This window comes from Ixodes scapularis, unplaced genomic scaffold, assembly GCF_016920785.2.
Source record: "Ixodes scapularis isolate PalLabHiFi unplaced genomic scaffold, ASM1692078v2 PGA_scaffold2__306_contigs__length_199485367, whole genome shotgun sequence".
Lineage (NCBI taxonomy): Eukaryota > Metazoa > Arthropoda > Arachnida > Ixodida > Ixodidae > Ixodes > Ixodes scapularis.
The window spans coordinates 96,269,384-96,284,751 of record NW_024609857.1 but is presented as its reverse complement, the minus strand read 5'-3'; positions in this window follow the sequence as shown (position 1 = coordinate 96,284,751).

The window sequence follows — 15,368 nt, the reverse complement described above, 5'->3', positions numbered from 1 at the left end:
TAATTGCTTCAAGAGGGTCTTTCATGGCGTCATGAAGACGGCACAAGCTAAACGCCATGGCACTGCGACGCTGGCCTCTGGAAGAATAAAGCGCCGAGGGGGCCAAAGGAGCAGAACTGCGCGCTTCTTTACATTTATTATTTTTATTTGATCCGCCATTTTACACCTCGTGACACCATTCTAACAAACTCATTGGTTAATCGGTCGGACCATGTCATCGCGTGACAAAACAAACGCCTATCGTATGACCAGAACGGTTGCCACGGTCGGCATCGTTACGAAGAAGAGAACAGTCGGACCCAACAACAAAATAAAGTCACAAAGTGAACAAAACAAAAAAAAAGAAAAGAAGGGAGCCGTTCTCGGGCGGTGTGTTCTTTGATGAGAAGTGTTGCTCGCAATGGTTACTTGTTTGTTTTCTTTTTTGTTTCTTTACAGTAGAGGGTGCCACGACCCTTATTTGAAGCTGATTTGTTAATTCAATAACAAAGACGCGTTGTTCTTGAAAAGTACAACGCGTTTTGTTTTCTTGAAATTCTCGAAAAGAAAAGTAAGAATGCACAATATATACCTTCGCTGGAAAATATGAGGCACGGTGGAGCAGTGGTGGCAATAAAAGTCTAAAGAAACAAAATAAATGGCCTAACGGTTGTCGGCGGCGTCATGAGGCCTCGCCGAGTTCGCAGTATAACGGGCTTGCAGTACGGTATATATTGTACATTCTTACTTTTCTTTTCCAGAATTCTGACGCTAAGACTTCCTCCCTCTTTCGTTGCAACGCGTCTTTGTTATTGAATTAACAAGTCAGCTTCAAATAAGGGTCGTGGCACCCACTAGGGTAAAGAAACAAAAAAAGAGAACAAACAAGTAACATTGCGAGCAACACCTCTCATCAAAGAACACGCCGCGCGAGAACGGCTCCCTTCCTCTTTTTTTTTTTTTTTTTTTCACTTTGTGACTTTACTTTGATTGTTGAGTCCGACTGTTCTCTTCTTTGTAACGATGCTGACCGTGACAACCGTTCTGGTCATACGATTGGTGTTTGTTTTGTCACGCGATGACATGGTCCGACCGATTAATCAATGAGTTTGTTAGAATGGTGTCATGAGGTATAAAATGGCGGATCAAATAAAAATAATAAATGCAAAGAAGCGCGCAGTTCTGCTCGTTTGGCCCCCTCGGCGCTTTATTCTTCCAGAGGCGAGCGTCGCAGTGCCATGGCGTTTAACTTGTGCCGTCTTCATGACGCCATGAAAGACGGTCTTGAAGCAATTAATTTGCTTCAGGACATGGGCCTGCTTCTGGTGTTGTGTGCGTGCCCAGAGTGGGAAGCTCCGATGACGCTGCAAGTCCGCGCTAGATCTGCGGATGGTTATTCGTGAAGGTTCGGTGTGTGGATGACTCGTGAGGTGCCCAAGAGGAAGCCGGTCAAGGTTCAGTGCCGGGGTGAGGTCTCGGTACGGAGCGGTTCCTTTTTCGAGAGATCGCACCTGACGCTTCCCCATTTCATGAAGATCATCTACCTCTGGTTCCAGAACCTACCGTGCGCCGTCATTCAGCGGGAGACTGATGTCGCAAGTAAGGCAATAACTGATTGGACGAGCCTTTGTCGGGAGGTTGTGCCACCCGACAAAGGGAGGCGCAACCGCCGATCATCTCATTCAGATATGATTGGCGGCGAAGGCGTGATTGTAGAACTAGACGAGAGTATGTTCGGGCGGCGAAAGTACCATCGCGGGTATTTGAGGCCTGGCCAGTGGGTTTTCGGCGGTGTGGAGCGTGGCAGCGGATGCTGCTTTCTTGTTCCCGTGGAGACCAGTGACGCTAAAACCCTGCCAGGGCTAATAGCCAAGTGGGACCACCCTGGAACAAGAATGATCACTGATTGTTGGGCTGGCTATCGCAAGCTTGCAGATGACGCTCGCTTCACGCACCTCACCGATAACCACAAGCTGCACTTTGTCGACCCGAACACTGCTGCGCACACCAATACGGTGGAGGGCACCTAGTCCCACGTCAAAAACTCTCTTCCATCTGGACGGGGCGAGAGCCACCATTTCACTGGTCACCTTGGAAAGTTCATGTTTTGGAGGAGAGAGAAGGTGCGCGGAAACGCTGATAGATTCCAGTCGTTCGTCACCGCGGCCGCCAAAATCTGCAGCCCCGACGCAGACAGGGACCTTCCCTATAGTGCGGAGGACGAGGATTCTGACGGCCCCGGTGACTTCGAGTGATCCGCTGTGCTGAGCCCATCGCCCGCCTGCGTGCGTAAAGACGACCTATGCGCCAACCACTCGTCAAGTGCTCGTTACGTCAGTTATAGGTTCTGGTAGCGGTCTAAACGGCCCTTTTTTGGGCCCCCATATTTTGCAAACGGAGCTGTGTTTTGAATGCGGCACCTCGTGTCTCTGTAAAAAGTTCACAGGAAAGACCCAGCAAAGGTATTGTGGTCCCCAACTTGGATATCGCGTATGATTGAAATAAAAATTGTTCTTTCTTATTTCGCGCCTTCGATCCCAATAAATGCCGCCGTTGCAGTCGTCCCGCGGTGTTGTTGCAGGCCCATTCGCCGTCGGCGTGTCTCAGCTTCGTCGTCTTTGCCAGCGCTGCACCGGCGGAGGTGGTTCATCTTACACACCGCGTTCGGCTTTGGCTAGCAGACGGCGTTCGTAAAATGGCGTCAGCTGTTGCTGGCTTCACGCGGCGGTACCGTTCGTGCTTCTATTCATTCGGCGTTCGTTGCCATCAACGTTACTAAGACACTCAGTTGGGAAACTCCTATAGAGACAGCTTTGAAAAAGTGGCCCCAATCTGTCTCCGAACACCGAGCTAATGACGAACACAACGCCACCATCTCTCCGGCAGCGGCCACTCGAGGAACTGCACGTGACTTCTATTTTGGCTTTAAGAACAGATACAGCGGAAGAGGTTACAGGGGTGCCACCCCCGTCTCCCCAGGGGACGAGCCGCGAATTTCTCCCGAAGTTAAAATGCACCTAGGTCGGGGCGCGCTACCTGAAAGGACCGCTGAGGCATGGTTGTATAAAAACAATACTAATTGTTCCGCAAAACCTTGCAAACTAAAGGTTATAAAAACATCACGCGCCCTTCATTTTGTACTAACTCCAATAAGTTTCATACAAAAAGTCTTTTCCGTTTGTTTTTACGCAAAAACAGGCTTTCAAAAAGCTCAAGGTGACCACAGTACAGACAAACGATAAAGAGTGGCGCTGTTGTCGCATTTAGCTCGGTCTCGGTGGACGCCAGCGGCCCAGGTTTCGACGGCGAGTTTCCCAACTGAGTCTTTTAGTAACGTTGGTTGCCATGGTGACGGCGAGGAAAGTCAACGAGGTAGAGGGGCTTAGAGTGATAAACCGGAAGTTCGGAAGTGGCACCCCCCCAGTTGCCGCCATGTTTAACGCAAATGTGACCACTCGTCACGTGACCTCACAAAAGGCGTGATGTCATCGGTAAGATGGCAGCGCCCAGAGCTAATAAATGCGAGTTTGTTCGGTGCGCGGTAGCCGTGATGTGCAGCTGCTTTCCGACGACTTCGGGCTTTCTTGTGCTGGCTGACGCAAGTGTAATGTGAAAACATGAAGGAATGAGACATTACACCCTTTTCGCGCAAGATCGCTCTTGATCATCTGAATAATAACGCTTGTGAGACAGCATCAGCGGTATCGCCGTACCGGTGCTCGGATTACCGAATGTTTTCGAGGATTGATAGAACTTTGAGTGCTTTTAGCATGCGATTTTCGCATTTTTTTAGCTTTGGTTGAACGTTGGAATGTCTGAGAATCGACGTGAAATATAGGCGTCGGACGTAGGGCCTAGGGGAATTCGTTTCAGCCCTAGGAAACTGCATAATCACAGCCAAGTTTTAGCGAGGAAGCTCCTGCGACCTTTACGTATTGTGCTAATCGATGATTCTACATTCGATCGCTTTTCTTCCTTTTTTTGTCAGTGCGAAGTGCACACTTATTTTCAGCTGCGAGGTAGACGTCTTATTGAGTGTGGGGATGACTAAATCGTTGCGGGCACCTGCTTCAAAGCTATTCAACTTGCTATAAGAACAACTGTTTTGGTGTACGCATAGATTAACTGCACATTTTTCTATTTCGTAGGATTTATTGCAGCAATACTTTTTTTTTAATCACGAGTGCATTGTATTAGTCGGTCAATTATTTACTTGTTCTAATTACCTGGACAAGATAATTCATATTGGTGTTCACTCCTTGCCCGAAGAGCAGTCTTGTTAAAAAATGTTGCCACATCCTTTCGGTCTCTTGAATAGCCTTTTTTCAAAAGTGTAAGTTGCCTATACTTTGTATCACCGTAATTCGGAAAAGGGCAACCGCCACAGCCCCCTTGAGCCTATCAGATAGACGGAGTGAAGGTATGTGACAAATCTGTGCAGACGAGCACTGCGATGATATGTTGTCATGTGCCTCTCTCCAACGTGCATATTGACTCACCGAGACTGTAGCCTTTGCCGTTTGCCAAATTGTGATGGAACAAATTACAGTAGCTACTACTCTAATTACCAAGGCCTTCATACTTTGGGCATTTGTTCGTCAACAATGTTATGTCCGCCGTCACTGTGAACTCGGCTCAGCGCCTATTGGACTCTAGTGCGGCATTAGTGTTCGACGTGAACTTCGCCCATTCGTGTGCTCTACGCCTAAAAAAAATTGTGACAATTGCGTTGCTTGATGGGGTTTTGCAAATGGTCTATTGTGTCATTCGTATCGAAATGTCCTGCTATAGAACAATGTATCAACACATTTAATTAAACTAGATGCTCAGAGGTGTGTTCGTCTTTGTAATTAACAAGTTACAGCAATAATTATTGCTTACGAGTGTAAGATTTATTTTTGGTAGCTGGGTTGGTTTTGTGCTCATTAATGTCAGTGTGCTATGATGTTATTAACATGTGTGTAGTTTTAAGTGTCCTCTCTGCAAAAAGTGAAATTTGAGGGTTTTACGTGCCAAACCTACGACGGGCATCTGGCACGCCCCAGCGGAGGACTGAGGATTAATTTCGACTACCTGGGGATCTTTTGACGTGCAACCGAAAGCTCGGTTACACGGCGCCTTGTCCGCAATAAGCCTCCGTCATATTGCGGGCACCTCGGTCGGGATTCGAACCCGAATCCCGACCGAGGTTCGAACCTACGGATCCGCGACCTGGGGATCCGTAGGCCGGCGCTCTCGCCTCGGAGCCACCAAGGCGGCAAGTATCCTCTCTGCAATGCCTACGAAGGCCCCGGGAGGGAATAAATTAATAAATAACATTTTCACATCACTGGAGTTTGTTTTCGGATGCACCACATGTTCAGAAGAGGTGGAATGAATGCAGCCCCATGCAACAAGTCTGCCAGTCTGGTATGTCCCATTAATTAATACTGAAGGGTCAGAGATGGTGATTGTCCTCAAAAGGTCCAGCGTGTGCAGTAGACACACTTCTTGGTGTCTACACTCTGAAGGCGTAAAGGCAAGCGTAAATATGTTTTTTTGGTTAGTGTATTATATGTGTTTATTTCCACTTGATTACATAATTATGGATTCTTAGCAAATGGTTTCATAATGAGTTCTTTCTGCGACAGTCTCGTGTCAGGCGTTCAGTTGTTGTACCTGTACTCCTTGTTGTCGGATGACGCTCCTGGCACGTCTGTGTTCAGTTTGGTCGAGTGGCAACTTCTACTGACCGATGCCATCTTGTAATCATACGTCATGTGCCGCACCTGACATCTGATGCACTGGAGCTGCAGGGCTGGCCTCTAATCTGCACATTTTCCTGGTAGCTTTCAGCGTCAATGCAGCAAGCTTGGCATGTATTGCTTACATGGCTTTGCCTTTTCCTGTACCATTGACTTGGTGGCTGGCAACAATGTTTGTTTGCTATCCAAGCCATTTCACTTCCATTCCGTAATGATGATTTCTTCTGCATCCCCCGACCACTGCAACTTGTGCAAGTCCCGTGTGGCAAAGTGAAGTCGGGTGATGCTTGGTGCCCACTTTTGAGAACAACCAACCATTCTATTTCTTCAAGTCACTCAGCAGCATTCTCCTTCAAAGTTAGAAATAGTTTGCTTCGTGGCGTGGACACAGATAATTAGTGTCAGCAAATTATTAGGTATTGTCCTTGGACGACAACCGACACCAAATCAACTGTCCTTGCATTGCCGCTCACCTGCTTTGTGGTGCCTATCTCCCATCGAAGTGTAGGGGGTCAGAAGCTTCGGGGTAATGTTGGTACCAGGGACAAAGGCCACCGAAGATAATCCTCAATGCTTCGCGGACGCTCGTCGAGATATGGTCGAGGGTCGTTCAGCTTGAACCCTTGCAGGCCAATTCGTTGGTATGGGTACCTCCAGTAGACATGGTCGGCCTTATGCAATGGTAGCAGAGTGGTTTTCGGTCGACCATTCGCAGCACCTCCGTTTTCCTCGGTGTATTTTGTTCAGCGCGGCCCTACGCTGGTCCTTCCTGATGTCGGGAATGCTTCGGTGTTGGGGTGTCTCGTTGAATTGGTATTGGATAGTAACAGGTAGCCGGTGGCGGTCTTCGCGACTTTGTGGCATAAACCGCCCTCGGTTCGTCAGATGCCGCTTCGCTCGAATAAGTCTCCAGTTGAAATGCCTGTCGAACTTGTTCCGAAACAATCTCGGCAATCGAAATAAAAGCCAGGCAACCGATGTCAGGAAGTAGCTTCCTGATCTCCCCCGTACAACGTTGTGGATGATGTCGCAGATGCCTGGGAGACTGGCGTCGAAGTTGCAACTGGATGACTCAAGTGTCGAGACGCTTTGGATTTGTTGATATTGGCAGGCTCGGGCTTGCAGTGTGCATCCAATGTTGGAAACCTCGGTAATATGAACCCTTCGACCGTTGTCATGAGGTTGCGGACAAGGCTGCCGAAGGTGTTGTGCCTCACATGAGGGACATGAAATTCTTAGCTTCTTGTCTTCTGTAGCATCAGGGTTGGCATGGGTGTTCGATCAGGCTCAAAACATCCTCCTCGAAGGCGATGACGCTCTCGTTGGGGCCCTGCCCTGGAGAGAATCAGGAATTTGGCTCTTTCTCATCAATGTTGGCTGATGAACATGCACTTCAGCTCGATCTTGCAAACTTCCCACGACGTTAAAGAGGATTTGTGGTTCTCAAACCAGTGCCTGGTAGTTTCTTCCACGAGAAGTATAGGTCCTGCAGGAGCTGGTTGTTTGTCTACCCATTATGGTGGGTGACACGGTCATATATTTCAATCCAGCCTTCGACGTCTTCATACACCTTGCGTGAAAGGGCATCGAAGTGCGAGATGCGACGGGCATGGAAACGATGGTGGGAGCAGACCCGGTTTGCTGCTACAGATTTGTCATTGTTGGCTTCGTCAGGTTCGGTTTTTCTGGCAAAAGACTGAATTCCGGTGGTTCTTGCTGGTAGCAGCGACTGGCTCGGATTTCAGGCTCTTGGTGGTGTATTTCCAAGGTTTGTCCTTGTGGTAATCGCTCGCATTTCGGTTTTTCTGAAAGGCTCAGTATAGGACTTGGTTCACGGCTGGCTGGAGGTTTAAGACGCGGGATAGTCCGCCACCGGTGTCTCGTTATCGGGCAACTCGGCTGAGGAGCTGCCAGGGTGCACACAGAGTGAAGGGCTACGGGCAAAGTACCCAGCATCTCCACCAGAACATACGATGACAGCTGTGCATGGCCTGGAACTTTACAGAACAGTAAATATTAAAAGAAGATAGGACTGGAGCAAGCATCCGTGACAATATACAAAAACTGACAGAAGAGACTCTATCCTTACCGCTAAAAAAGCTGCATTGTTTTAGAGGCATTCTGTCCGAACAAATCCTCTCCTTTGGGGTTTGGCGACTGCCGTGGACGAACTGAACTGAAATGGATGTGGGACCACTTTTCTCGTAATGAGCCGCTGCAGACTGTCGTCGCAAAGCGGCGTGAATGGGTGGACTGGGTAGGTAACACGCGCGATGAAATGTCCATACAGCTTGCAATTCGCGTAGCGAGTGTTCATGAAACTTGTGTCGACGAAACGTGCGACAGACCAGCGGAATCAATACCAACTGCAACACCTGTGCTCCGCGAAAGTGCACGTCTGCGCCAGAACAATTTAGGAAGCAGCACAGCATCACCTGAAGCACGGCACAGGAACTACCAACATGAAGGCAGCTCTCCGGTGCGCCGCACAACCAAAGTGAGCCTTCGGTCATTTGAACGAAGCAGCACCACGATTGCAAACTGCCAAGCACGATCGACTCACGCAATTTTCGTCGCTAAACTGTGTATCCAAATATATTGCACACGCTTCACTGCAGACCTGGAAGATTCCGATGGTCAACGAGAGCACAGAAACGTTGCCTTAAAATTTACTTGCGGTATCCGAATCAATCCGAGGTCCGAGCAACGTAGGGCCGATTGTCTCTTTCGTGGCAAAATCCCCGTCGGTCACCAGCGAAATGCACACCGTTCCTCCTTCTGTTCACGTTATACCTACGTCAGACACCACGCTGAACTTTGAAGTCGCTTTCGACCGGCCTCATATGACGGCTTCCGCGTCTGAAATCAACTCGCCGACACGAACGACAACAAACAAAGCATCCGACAAGCTCCGTCCCAGCTGGGACCAGCCGCTGCCTGGGCGCTGCCATCTTTCCCGTGACGTCACGTATTTGGTTTGGTCATGTGACGAGTGGTCACATTTGCGTACAATGGCAGCCGCCTTATGGGGGTCACTTTCGAGTGCAGACCGGAACCCCGGTTTATCGCTCTAAGCCCCTCTACCTCGTTGAGGAAAGCACACGAACTTTATGTTGCGGAAGAACGCTGCGGCGCAGCGATACCAGGTGCGTTCTAAGGCCCTTCCCGCATGCTTTTCAAAGGGCGGAAGGCGAACAAAAAGAGTTCAAAATAAGGACTTAACGCAGAAGTCTGCATTTCTCCAGCGCCTCATAATTTGACGAGCCTTGCACGAAAAGCATGTTTTTAGACCGGAGTTTGGAGATAGTTTTTTTTACAACAACATGGGTCTAAAGTATCAATGTGCCGAATTTTCTTCACCCGCAGCAGAATATGGTAGAATCAAAAGGACGCTGCTTTACAACTGTGCGTACAGCAGGAAAAGTGCACTGTGCAAAAGTGCGGCTTATTAGTTAATATGAAGCACGGATTTCTAGCAGCATCCCCTGATGGACTGCTTGAAACAAATGGCCTCGTTGAGGTAAAGTGTCCCCGTTAAAAAAGATTCTAGAAGCCCACTGAAATCGCAAAAGAGTATGAGGCAAAAAATAAGAAAAAGGAGCCTGGTGTGAAAGGTCTCGGTCACCACCATATATCCTCTACTACCAAACACAATGGCAGTTAAACAATACACAAAGAGCGTTATATTTACACTCAAGGGCATTGATATCCAACAAACATGGAGCATTTTAGTGAAAAACCCGACACTGAGGTGATTACAGACGACGACAAGGAACATGGAGCCGGAACATGGAGCCTTTTCTACTCAAGTTTTACATGTTTTTACAAGTTTTACTCCTTATCTAAGAATCTCTTGATCTTCGTTCGTAGGCCATAGTGTCATGAGATCGAGGGGTGCGGCTCTTCGTCCGCCGAATGTTTTCCCCGTGGAAGGTGATACCGTCGCGTGCTGCCGGAACAAGAACCTGATCACGATTCTTTACTGAACTGCTTCTTCCGTAAGCTTGAACCGCTCATTCACACTGGAAGCGGATCCGCGTTCGCAAAGCGGTTGCGAACGTGGTTGTATAAAGATCCAGTACAATTGCACGTGCACTTGATGTCATCGAGTGCGCGTGCAATTGCACTGGATCTTGATAGAAACGCGTTCGCAACCGCTTTGCGAACGCGGATCCGCTTCCAGTGTGAATGAGCGGTAAAGCGTGTTTCACATGCAGCGATTTTGGCCCTAACGCCACGTCCACACTAGCGAGAAAACGCGCGTGGCACGCCGATCGCGGCAAGTAACAAAATGTCGCCGAAGCACAGTCAGCGCCACGTGCGCGTGCAGAGACACGCCCTTTATCTTCCCGCTTAACCGATTTATCGGCGCGCCGGGCGCGTTTTCTCGCTAGTGTGGGTGGCCCTTAAAGCGGCGCGATTTCTGCCGTCGCGGCGCTCGTGCCGCAGAATTGCTGGTGCTGGCCAGAGCACCGCGACGGCAGAAATCGCGCCGCTCTAGGGCCAAAACCGCTGCATGTGAACTAGGCTTGAGAGGGCTTTCTTCGTTTCGCACACCATCTGTTCTGCTTGCCCATTAGATGCAGGATGGTATGGTCCAGTAATGTAATACCTAATGCCTTTTTTTTCGGTTTTTTTTTTTTTTTCAGAACTTGTTTATTGCGGTTGAGACAAGATTCGGCGCGTTATCAGAGGAAAGCACTTTCGGTAGGGCAAAAGTAGCGAAAAGGGAGCGTAGAACGTCAACGACACGTTTGGACGTCGTGGCATGCATCGTGAAAACTTCCAACCACTTAGTGTATGCATCGACCATGACTCCGCAGGTGCGGATACGTTTCGCCACACACGGACTGAATAGTGGGTTGTTCTTAGTTAGTGTTTATGATGGTGCTGGAATCGAGGAAGGCTTCGAGTGTTTCCGAAAAGTTAGCTCAGATGCTAACACTTTTCCCGAAAGTGGTAAGTGTTCGAAACGTCGACGACGTACGTGCTGTGCTTGACACTGGACGCTTACCATTCGCTGAGAAGAAACTAGCTTGTTCGTCGGTCACGAGTCGTCCGATATCAGGTCATCACCGCAACTCCATCTCCCGACAAAACTGGTCTTCATTGTCCGCATGTCCATAGTTTGCAATTATGTGAACATATAAATTCCCGAACGCTCATCACTTGCCGTCGCTAAACGCCGCTCATTCATAGCGTCTTTATCGCAAATAAACGTCTTCCTATTTATTCTGATATTTTTCATCATATTCCTTCTAAGCTGTACTTACACCATTATGTCTGTCGGTACTTCCGAAAATATTGTAACGGCGTTTTTCTTCTTTTTTTTTGGGAGCCTCTATAATGTAACAACCTTTACAATATCTTCTGGATCTCGTGAAACACAATATTTTGTGTCGTCACCTTTCAGTCGTCATTATACATGGTCAGGTAAGTACCGTAAACGCGAAGCAGTTTATTAGACGTCCGATTCCACTGCTGTCATAGAAGATTGAGTCTAGTGAGCGTGCAGTCCTGCAGAAACATTTTTCATCGACAGAATATTGACACGTCAATCAACAATAGACCGATCCCACCAAGCGTTCCACGCATGCGTGACGCCGCCATAACTTTAGTTCGTATGAGGCAGACGCCAGTTCACTAGATAGCTCATGCCGCCTCGTGCTCTGCTCGCACAGACCTCCAGCAGGGTTGTCGCACGTGCAGAAAGACTACAGCTCCCACGATGCATGTCGGCAGCGGTGGCGTACTCAAACTAGCTGCGGGATCGGTCTATTGATTCCTCCTTGGAAAGAGTTATTGGAAAAGCCCGTGGCAACCGCCGAACCGCATGTCCCTACATCAGAAAGCAATTATTGCCCAGTCTGACATTCTGGCATACATGAGCTTGGTGGACCACGCTAATGAGCGAGCTGAGCAGAGCTGGCAGCGGCGCGAGCAGGGCCACGATGGGAACGTGATAGCGCTCGAGCCATCGCACCGTGAACCAATATTTCGGCCTCCCTACGGGTGCGTGTCGCCATCTATTGGTTGAACGCCTTGTTCAAGATGGCTCCCGTGGGACCGCAGCCTTATGGAGACCGAGCTTCCAAAAAATAGAAAATTTATTTTTAAGTCTTTGGACAGCACGCATGTGTCAAGCATGAAACTTTCCCCAAAAAGAATTACCTCAACAATTACATTGGGAGATTGGTGAGTAAGAATCGATTCCGAAATGAGCTTCTAAAATGTTGGTTCGTCTTCCGAAGTAGAAGCAGCAACTAGGAGCATTTCGCGATGCTCTCGCCACCTAAATATAGTTCATTTGTTTTTTCGGGGAAAGGGTGTTTTATTTTTACGTGCATGTTCTGCCAACGTAGTGTGTACGATGCTGGCTTCATCATGAACATTCGTCATATTTTTTTTTACTACCAATTACACTCTGTACACGCGCCTATTCTGAATTACCTTGAAAGTGGTCAGTTTACCGGGGGCAACTTGGTTTGTGTTTCCTGGCCTCATCGTCAATATCGTACAAAAATTCCTTGAAAAGAGATGTGTGCTTCTGGAACAACTCAGCATCTCGAGTGACCTGAATTGCTGTTCCGTGACTTCAGAATTGCGCACGACAGTATTCTGTCAGACAGCTTAAGAAACGCCGGGTGTAGTTTATTATGTTCATGCTTCTTTCTTCGTGAATTGTTTTTTAAGCGTTTTTATAAACTAAAGCTGCAATTTCATTGGTTCCGGAGCGATAGGGACTCGTCACGTCCTACGTTTCTTAAGCCGTCATTGACTACATGTGTCCTGAATGCTTGATTTGCATCAAGCACAATCGATCGGAAACTCCCTCGCGAAGATTTAGGGAACAACGTCACGAAATTCAATTCACAACATTGTTTTTTTGTTTTTTTTCTCCTAAACTTGTTTGGTCAGGAATTTTTTTTTTTTTTTTGTCTTGGACCGTTTTGTTTGAATCCCATTTTCGGGATTCAAATTAGGCATTGCTGAACGCTCATTTTCCACCAAAAGGTAGCGCTAGAGGTCACAACCAGATGCCAAAGTTTCAGCCCGATCTGATACCTTATTCAAAATGTATAAGTGATTTTCTGAAAATTTCAATGGGAAAATGGCGGCCGACGGAGTTTTCGAATAGATGGGGCTCTATGGCACCACAAACCGAAAACAGGCAAAAATGGGCTTCATTTTCCGATTGAAATTTTCAGAAAATCACTTATAACCTTTGAATAAGGTGTAGTTTCGGGCTGAAATTTTAGCATCTTGTTGTGACCTCTAGCGCTACCTTTAGGCGGAGAATGAGCGTTCGGAGATCCCTAATTTATTTCTGCAATAAACAATGTCCCGTAAATTGTTTTTGCGACACTCTGTATATAGGTCACATGCGTATAAAAGTGCCTGGTGCGGTAATTGTAAATAAACATCATCAAATTGCGTCATTTCGTTCCAGAATGTCGAGTGCCCACCGAGACACCGTTGTGTCCCAGTGCGAATCACGTGCGTCAGAGCTCCTTGTCCCCGGATGTAAGTTCAACGCTTTACAATGCATTGGTGGAACTGGAATGGGAACCTGTTATGTTTTCGAGAAAAAAAAACGGCAAAAAACGACGTTTTCTGGTTTTTCTTTTTGTTTATATATCTGCAAATTTACTTAAATTTAGTAAATATTTTTATTTTTTTATTTTTAACTACTTTAACTTCCGACTTAAAGGATTGGGGAAGTGCCCCAGAGATCGCTAAAACAATGAATTTAAACAAAGGTGACTCATGCGAAACGACACGTAGTTTGATTTGGATATTTTCCCTTGCTTGCTTTATTTTATTGACGAAGTATCCAGCAAATTGCGGAAACGTAACGTTAACGTAACTACACGTTCCAGCCTTAGAAAGGTAACGGGGACACGTTTCTTTAGAACAGTCTGAACTTGTTACGGGAACTCGTTCCAAGATGTGGAAGCAACGAGGAACGTGCTTTCCTTCCTGCTTTGAACGGACGCGCGTACAACACTGGTTGAAGACAACGAAGAAATAGGTCCCAGTACTATACAAGGCCAGCTAAACTTAGGAAAATAGAATGTATAGAGAAAAAGAGACAGGCATGCCGCTGGGCTACCAACTGTGGTTTAATACCACAGTTGGTAGTCCAGCGGCATGCCTTTCTCTTTTTCTCTATATATTCTATTTGCCAAAGTTCAGCTGGCCTTTTATAGTATTATGCACCAACAAACTCAACTACAGCCTGTTATTAAGTCCCAGTAGTTGAAAACAGGCTAATGTGGAAACATCATGAAAATGGGTAATGGCCAGTTAGCCTAACAAAACAGCAAAGGATTTTACGAAAGCGGTTCCGAAATGAATCGTCAGATATATTAGAGACGCTACAGAAAACTGAATCGTCCTGCGATACGGTTCATTAGCTACATACGGAAACAAAATGCCAATCGCTGCAATCTACGGAGAGCGAATGACGAGCCGTAAAATATGTTTAGGCCTGAAAAAACAAAGATAGAGTTTGCGTTGTCATCATCAGCATGACGTCTTACGTTCTTACGTCATATTCAGTATTACATCGCAGACCGCACATTTTAGGTCTCGACGAATTTCCCCCTCGTTGTTCGTCAAGCTTCCCACCGTATATTGAAGCGAATGACTGTTTCAAGTTCTTTCCGTCACAATTTTATTTGAATATACTGAATGAATACTAGAAGATATAAAAATTCCGTGTTCTTTTTATTTTCAGGTGTCCGTTTCTGAGCAGCCGAGAAGATGGCTTCGGCGGGGCCAACCGCTGACGTCGTGAGGAGGCCGCTCCGTTAAATTATTCGGACTAATAAATTAATTATCAACTTGTTTGTGAAATTGATTGAGATGCTTAATGTTTGAGTTGATGCTGACATTGCTCTTATCGGTTTCCATCGACTTCTCTCCGGTGAGCCTTCACTCTTCCAGAAATCTCCTTTATGCTTCAGTTGCAACTGTGTCTGCGGTTGGTGTGTCAAAGTGTGCCAGAGTCCAGCTAAAGATTTTTTTTTTTTTCATTTAGATTAGCGGCCCTTTTTGCATAATTAAAATGAGAGAGAGCGACGAAAACATGAACAAATATGATTTCGAATGGAGTAGTACTATACTTCGTTTCCGCTTCCGTCCGAGCGCAGCCAAAGGCTGATGGACGGTTCGCAACTTCGAGAAGAGCATTCTTACGCAGCACAAAGTAGTCCGCAAAAGTAATATTTTTAAAATAACTGTTTTGTGCGTAAATATTGCACAATATTTCGGATGTGTACTGTTGATAATGATTTGCAACTAAAGAAATTAATTATCTGAAGTTTATATTTTTGTTATTAAATGTAAATGCATGTGGTTTGGTGAAAACACGTACATCTGCTGGCAACACGGTTGCAGCTATCGGTTTTTTTGTGATTTCGTTCCCGTAATGACCAAATCATGTGCTTCGCTGCTTTCCTCACCCAGTCGCTTCAAAACGTCCTTTCGCAAAGGCACGCTTGGGTGTCAGACTCGAGGGGTCGTGATGAGTGTCTACTTTGAAATTCGGCAGAAGACTCCGGTAGTGTCGTACCGCGAACGCGTTGTAAACAAGAAAATCGTCCGGGCCACTACAATTCACTGATACGCGACGAAATCAGG